We start from the raw sequence: 8,021 nt of genomic DNA on the forward strand, positions 1-8,021 counted from the left end.
GCTGACCGAGGCCGCCACACCATAGGGCCGCGCGGGCCCCTCCTGGGCCGCGCCGGCCTATGGTGTCGGGCCCTCGGGCCCCCACCTGGCTTGCCCTTCTGGCTCCGCCAATATTCTGGGAAAATAGGACCTTCTGCATAAATTCCGAGGATTTTCCTGAAAGTTGGATTTCTGCACAAAAACGAGACACCAGAGCAGTTCTGCTGAAAACAGCGTTAGTCCGTGTTAGTTGCATCCAAAATACACAAATTAGAGGCAAAACAATAGCAAAAGTGTTCGGGAAAGTAGATACGTTTTTGACGTATCAACTCCCCCCAAGCTTAGCTTATTGCTTGTCCTCAAGCAATTCAGTTAACAACTGAGCGATAAAAGAACTTTCACGAACACATTTGTTCATATGATGTATATATTCTCATGCTATGGCTAATACTCAGGCAGTCCATAATAAGATACATGCAAATAGGATCACCTAATAGCTATGTCAATCATGGAAAGGTACCAACAATTAATAATAAGCATCATGAATCATGTATATAAGCAGGATTGCAATGTTCATAAAAGAGTATGATAAAGTGGTATCTCGCTTGCCCATATTTGATTAGCAAAACATAAATGCTCAGGCACCTCTGAAGTTCATAGAAAAACTAGAAGTAGTGATTGTCAAAGATAAAAGCATCAAAGTTATACCACAATCAATCATATTTTGAGACAAGCATATTATACTAAGAATGACAGTTGTGCTCTCAAGATAGTGCTCAAAGAAAGAATGGAGACACAACATAAAAGTAAAAGATTGACCCTTCGCAGAGGGAAGCAGAGATTAACATGCACTAGAGCTTTTCATTTTTAAAACAGGAGTAAAATTATTTTGAGAGGTGTTTGTTGTTGTCAACGAATGGTAATGGGTACACCAACTACCTCGCCAACCGGACTTCCAAGAGTGGCTCCCATGAATTATTTTTATGTTTATGTGGCACTCCTTCCAACCTTTCTTTCACAAACCATGGCTAACCGAATCCTCGGGTGCCTGCCAACAATCTCATACCATGAAGGAGTGCCTTTTTATTTTAGTTTTATTATGATGACACTCCCCCCAACCTTTGCTTACACAAGCCATGGCTAACCGAATCCTTCGGGTGCCGTCCAACAATCACATACCATGGAGGAGTGTCTATTTAGATTAATTAATTTGGGACTGGGAATCCCATTGCCAGCTCTTTTTGCAAAATTATTGGATAAGCGGATGTGCCACTAGTCCATAATGAAAGTCCGTCAAGAGTAAATGACAAGGTTGAAAGTTAAACACCACATACTTCCTCATGAGCTATGAAACATTAACACAAATTGAGAAGCATTTTGAAGGTTTTAAAGGTAGCGCATGAGAATTTACTTGGAATGGTTTGAAATGCCATGCATAGGTATTTATGTGGACACTTTGGAACAACTTGGTTTTCAGGTGTTTGGAAGCACGAGCAGCGTTCCCGCTCAGTACAAGTGAAGGCTAGCAATAGACTGGGGAGCGACAAATCAAGAGAGTAGTAACTGTCATAATCATGCTTGCGGCAAAATAAATTAACGGAGGCATAAAAGTGATACAAGAGCTGTGAGGCAATGTAAATCATCGAGGCTTAATTGACTTTTGTTCAGTCATATGCATGCGTGAGCATGTGCCAAGTCGATATAAATGAATTATTCAGAGGAGGATACCACAATACCATACCTACTTATGAATAAAACAATGCAAGCAAACATCCATGACATGCTACTCATATTAATAAATTGGAGCTAAACATGAGAGATCATGAACTACTAGACTTTCTTAAATGACATATACCTCACATGAACGAACTAAGCATGCTCACATGGATGAGTATATGTACAAAAATGAAAACAAATAGAGTTCATACCAGCCTCTCACCACAATCCAATTGTCGTAGATCGTCATTATTGCCTTTCACTTGTGTAGCTTGGATAATATGAAATGAAAACCACGCTCCAGCCACCGAAGACCATTGAACTCATGATGAACTTTACAAACCAAAGAAGAACAGCAAATATTTTTGGTGTTTTCGAATTGGAAACAAGAACAAAAGGAAACAAGCAAACAAAGCAAAATCTTTTTGGGTTTTCTTGTAGCAAACCAACGATAGCAAATAAAGCGAAACAAATGCAAGAAACCAAAACAAACAAATGATGAAGAGAAACAACAGAAATATTTTTGGTCTTTTTGTGTTTTGGGAAAGAAGCAAAGCAAAAACAAGAAATAGCAAACTAGAAGACTCACATAAACACAAAGCAGCAGAAATTCGTCAAACTTGACAGCAGTACAGTACGCGATTTTTAAGAAATTCTTCCACTGCTCAGATCGAAAAGTGTTCAACTAATGAAAGTTAGATAACGACCTGGGGAACATGCACAAAAATTGGCTTCGCAAAATACTGTTCTGGCTATTTTGGGGAATTTTTTCGGTAACAGTACAGAATCTGTTTTCAGGCAGCACTTCCCCAAATATCATCTCCCTCTCATTAGAAAACCACTCAAACAAACTAAACAAGTATATACAAGTATCCAGCAATCATAATATGCAAAGAATGAGTGATGCCGGTATACCTCCCCCCAAGCTTAGGCTTTTAGCCTAAGTGGAGTTCAATCCCATCGAGGCCATGAAGTAGCATCCCCGTAGTACGACGAAGATGGATCATATTCCGGGTATGTGCTAGAAGAAGCACCCAGATACGTGACGGTGTAGTCGTAGGAGGGCTCGGCGTCCTCGGAGTCATGCTGCTGGTGGAAGTCTTGTATCTTTATCTTTTCCTCCACCTCCTCCTTAGTGCGCGACCATGGTTCCCTGTCAATGCTGAACAAATCTTGCTGGGGAAGAGGGATTTCCTTCTCATCCCCGTCAGCAAACAACATTCTATAGACCATATTATCTAAAGTGGAATCAGCGGTAACAAAATGATGGCTTTTCATAGCAGCAATATCAAGCCTCCTAGGGGTTAATGGCACATCATTAGAATCAAGAGAAAGTCTTAAATGTGTTAAAATGCGCAATGCAATAGTTCCTCCAAAAATAGGCCCCCTGTTAGACAGGGGGCGAGCAATAAGAGAACCAAGATGATAAGGTGTCTGTCCAGTAAGTGCAGCATTCAAGAAAGCAAGATGGTAGCTAAAAATATTGCTAGTGTTCTCCCTACCAAGAATGCTAGTAGCAATGTAATAGGCAAAGTACTTAATGGCGGGAAGTTGGATGTTTCTTATCTTGCCACGCTGAATGGTGCGACAATCATCATCGGTAATCCCTCGATAGAGCTCCAACAGGTCCCGGGGGTTGTCATCAATCCTCCTTGCTGTACCTACAGGGGCAATATCCAATGCAACACAAAATTCTTCTAATTCCATAGTAATAGGATTACCATAGATCTTGAATGCAACTGTCGGCCCATATTGCTTGTTGTGGAACTTGAAGCTCTCGACGAAGATTTTGGTGAGCATGTAGTATTGCTCCCTTTCATCTCCCACATAGGCGGCTAAGCCTGCCCTGTTGACGAGGGTGAAGAAATCATCCAATAACCCTGCATTTCTCAGAAAATCATAACACGGGAAAGACGAAGCATTAGGAGCCCCATTGCCTTCCTCGGGCGCGAAGCTTGGCGCGATGATATCCTCATTGTAGGATCGCCTGAGTCGTGTGGCAGTCCTAGAGGGCCTTCCGGTGCTGGTTGTCCCTCTCCGAAACAATTCTCCAAAGTTGAAGTTCTTCATCCTCCTTTTCTGAAATTTTTCAACAAATGATATAAAACTTGATTTGGTGACATATAATCAAGGGGAACTACTATAGGAACTTGCTAGAGTACTAATCATGCATCAAAACTAGTTTATACAACTTAGAACAAGCATGCAAGCTCACTAGACATGTTACCTACAGCAGCAAAATATTCAAGATATACTCAACCAAACAAAATTCTACTTGGATAATCGGAGGAGTCACATACCGGAGAGCAAATGTGCCAAATTTCAGACAGAAATCTGGGCTGAGCAAAGAGATCGAAAAATCCTGAGCTCTTGAGCAAAAACGCGAGTGAGAGAAAGCTGGTGTCGATTTTTTCGGGAGAGAGAAGAGTCTGGGAGGAAGAGATGCTGAAGTGGGGTAAAGGGGGGCCCACATGACAGGGTGGCGCGCCCCCCTTGCTGGCCGCGCCAGCCTGTGGGGTGCCACCCTGGGGTGCCCCACAGGTCATCTCCAGGTGCTCCCAGGTGCATTTTCGAAAAATAGGACCAACGGTATAATTTTTGTGAATTTTTGAAAACTTTGGAAAATGCACATTTCTGGGCATTAAGTTTATTATTACTGGCCAGGAAATTTTTTGAAATCTCTAATTAACTAAGGAACTTTGCAAATCAAAAGTGCTACAGCAAGTAAGACAAGTGGAGGGAGAAAGAGATGTTGTTTACCTCCTCTATGCCACCAAATAAATTTTACATAGCATAAGAAGAAATAAACCTCAAATCAATCATGTTACCTTGAATTGTATTGATATGGATCCAATCATAAGATTTTGATAACCTTCTTTAGGCTCATATATAGGACAATCAATAGTTCCAATTTTGATAGTTCTCACATTAGAAATAGTATTGACTCCACATACTTTATCAATCCTCTTGGGGAAATAGACGGTATGCTCCTTATCATCAACATTGAAAGTAGCCTTTCCTTTATTGCAATCAATAACAGCCCCTGCGGTGTTAAGAAAAGGTCTCCCAAGAATAATAGACATATTATCATCTTCAGGCATTTCTAACACAACAAAATCAGTTAATATCAAGCAGTTATTAGTAACTTGAACAGGAACATCCTCACATATACCAATAGGAATAGCAGTAGATTTATCAGCCATTTGCAAAGATATATCAGTAGGTATCAACTTATCTAAATAAAGTCTCTTATAAAGAGAAAAAGGCATAACACTAACACCGGCTCCCAAGTCACATAGAGCAGTTTTAACATAATTATTCTTAATAGAACAAGGAATAGTAGGTATACCTGGGTCGCCCAACTTCTTTGGCACTTTGCCATTGAAAGAGTAATTAGCAAGCATAGTGGAAATTTCCTCATTGGGGATTTTCCTTTTGTTAGTAACAATATCTTTCATATACTTTGAATAAGGAGGCAATTTAATAGCATCAATCAAAGGGATTTGCAAGAATAAAGGTTTCATCCAATCACAAAATTTATTATAATGTTCTTCTTCCTTTGATTTTAGTTTCTTAGCAGGAAAAGGCATTTGCTTTTGCACCCAAGGTTCTCTTTCATTACCATGTTTCTTAGCAATAAAATCTTCTTTAGTATACTTTTTATTTTTAGCATGCTTTTCAGGTTCATCTTCAACTTCTTCTTTATCAGAAGCATCATTCTTATCATTATCATTATCATTATCATGTTCATTACCACTTTCAGTTTCAGCATCGGAAATAGAAATACTATTAGGATCATTAACAGGTTCAGAGGATTCTACAACATTTTTATGTTTCTTCTTCTTTTTCTTCTTAGAAGGAGCACTAGGTTCAATGCGTTGAGAATCTTGTTCAATTCTTTTGGGATGCCCTTCAGGATATAGAGGATCCTGGGTAGAGACACCACCTCTAGTTGTTACTTCATAAGCATGTTTCTCTTTAGAATTATTTTTTAGCAAGTCACTTTGCACTTTAGTGAGTTGATCAATTTGAGTTTGAATCATTTGAAAATGTTTAACAAGCATCTTAACATCATTGGAAGTTTTCTCCACAATATCATGCAAATTGCTAATAGCTTGAGAATTTTCCATTAGATGATTCTCTACTCTCATATTAAAATTTTCTTGCTTAACAATATAATTATCAAACTCATCTAAGCATTGCGCAGGAGGTTTCGAATACAGAATATCTTCCCTAGTAAAGCGTTGAAGGGAGTTTACCTCGATCATGGGTGAAGGGGGAATTATCTCACATATATCTTCTATGGGAGGTAGATTCTTCACATCTTCGGATTTAATACCTTTCTCCTTGAGAGATTTCTTAGCTTCCCTCATATCTTCATCATTCAATTCAATTAAACCCCTCTTCTTCAATATTGGCGTTGGAGTTGGTTCAGGTGTATTCCAATCATCATGATTCCGGCTTATTCTAGCCAATAATTCTTCAGCTTCGTCTGGAGTTCTTTTCCTGAAAACACAACCAGCACAACTATCCAAATATGCTCTAGATTCAATGGTTAGTCCACTATAAAATATATCAAGTAGATCATTCTTCTCAAAATCATGTCCAGGCCGAGCTCTGATAAGAGAACAAAATCTTTCCCATGCCTCAGGCAATTTATCTTCATCTCCCTGGTCAAACCTATAAATTTTCTGTAAAGCAATATGTTGAGCACTAGCAGGAAAGTATTTTCAAAAGAAAACATCGGCAACTCAGTTGGATTTTTAATAGAACCAGGAGGCAAATTATTATACCAAGTTTTAGCATCATCCTTTAATGAGAAAGGAAAAAATTTAGCGACAAAGTAAGTACGCATCTTGACATCATCAGAAAACAAGCTACTCATAGAAGAAAGTTCAATCATGTGCTCTACAGCACTTTCTTTTTCAGTACCACGAAAGGGTGCTTTCTCTACAATAGCTATATGAGATAGATCAAGAGAAAAATCATAATCTTTATCCTTAATGCATATGGGTGATGTGGCAAATTTAGGATCAGGAGATAGCTTATGTCTAACAGTATATTGTGTGAGAAACTTTTTAATTTTTCTTGCATCAGCAGTAGCATTGCATCTATTAATAAAATCATCATTAAGCTCCACATAATCTTCATCAGGATCATCACTAGAATAATCAAGTTCAGGTGAATTAACAGGTGTAGTGGCATTTTCATTAGGAGTTTCAGCATTTTCAATTTGTCTAGACCTAGCAATTGTAGCATCTAGAAAGGATCCCAATGAACCACTATCATCAAGCACAGCAGAAACATTATCAATATTATGAGAGTTTTCAGATTCAGCAGAAGTACCACCAAGCGAAGCTTGAGGCGGTGAAACAAGATGACTTATCACCGATGATGAATCAAGAGTAGCAGAGTCACTCAGAGTTGTACCTTTTCTTGTAGTGGATGGTAATATGGCGACTTTGGAATCGCGAGGTTTACCCATGATGGAGAATTTGCAGCGAACAATATCAATCCAAGTGAACTTCCAAATAAAGCTATGCTCCCCGGCAACGGTGCCAGAAAACAGTCTTGATGACCCACAAGTATAGGGGATCGCAGCAGTCTTCGCGGGTAGTATAACCCAATTTATTGATTCGACACAAGGGGAGACAAAGATTACTTAAAAGCCTTAACAGCGGAGTTTTCAATTCAGCTGCACCTGGAAACAGACTTGCTCGCAAGAGTTTATCAGTAGTAACAGTTTTATAGCAGTAGCAGTAGTGAAATAACAGCAGCAGAGTAACAGAGACAGCAGTAGTGATTATAGTAAACAGCAGGATTAAAATACTATAGGCACGGGGATGGATAACGGGCGTTGCATGGATGAGAGAAACTCATGTAACAATCATAGCAGGGCATTTGCAGATAATAATAAAGCGGTGTCCAAGTACAAAGCAATCAATAGGCATGTGTTCCAATTATAGTCGTACGTGCTCGCAATGAGAAACTTGCACAACATCTTTTGTCCTACCAGCCGGTGGCAGCCGGGCCTCAAGGGAATCTACTGGATATTAAGGTACCCCTTTTAATAGAGTACCGGAGCAAAGCATTAACACTCCGTGAACACATGTGATCCTCACGTCGCTACCATCCCCTCCGGTTGTCCCGATTCTTGTCACTTCGGGGCCATTGGTTCCGGACAGCGACATGTGTATACAACTTGTAGGTAAGATCATAAAACAATGCATATCATGATGAAATAATAACATGTTCAGATCTGAGATCATGGCACTCGGGCCCTAGTGACAAGCATTAAGCATAACAAGTTGCAACAATATCATCAA

This window comes from Lolium perenne, chromosome 5, assembly GCF_019359855.2.
Source record: "Lolium perenne isolate Kyuss_39 chromosome 5, Kyuss_2.0, whole genome shotgun sequence".
NCBI classification, from domain to species: Eukaryota; Viridiplantae; Streptophyta; class Magnoliopsida; order Poales; family Poaceae; genus Lolium; species Lolium perenne.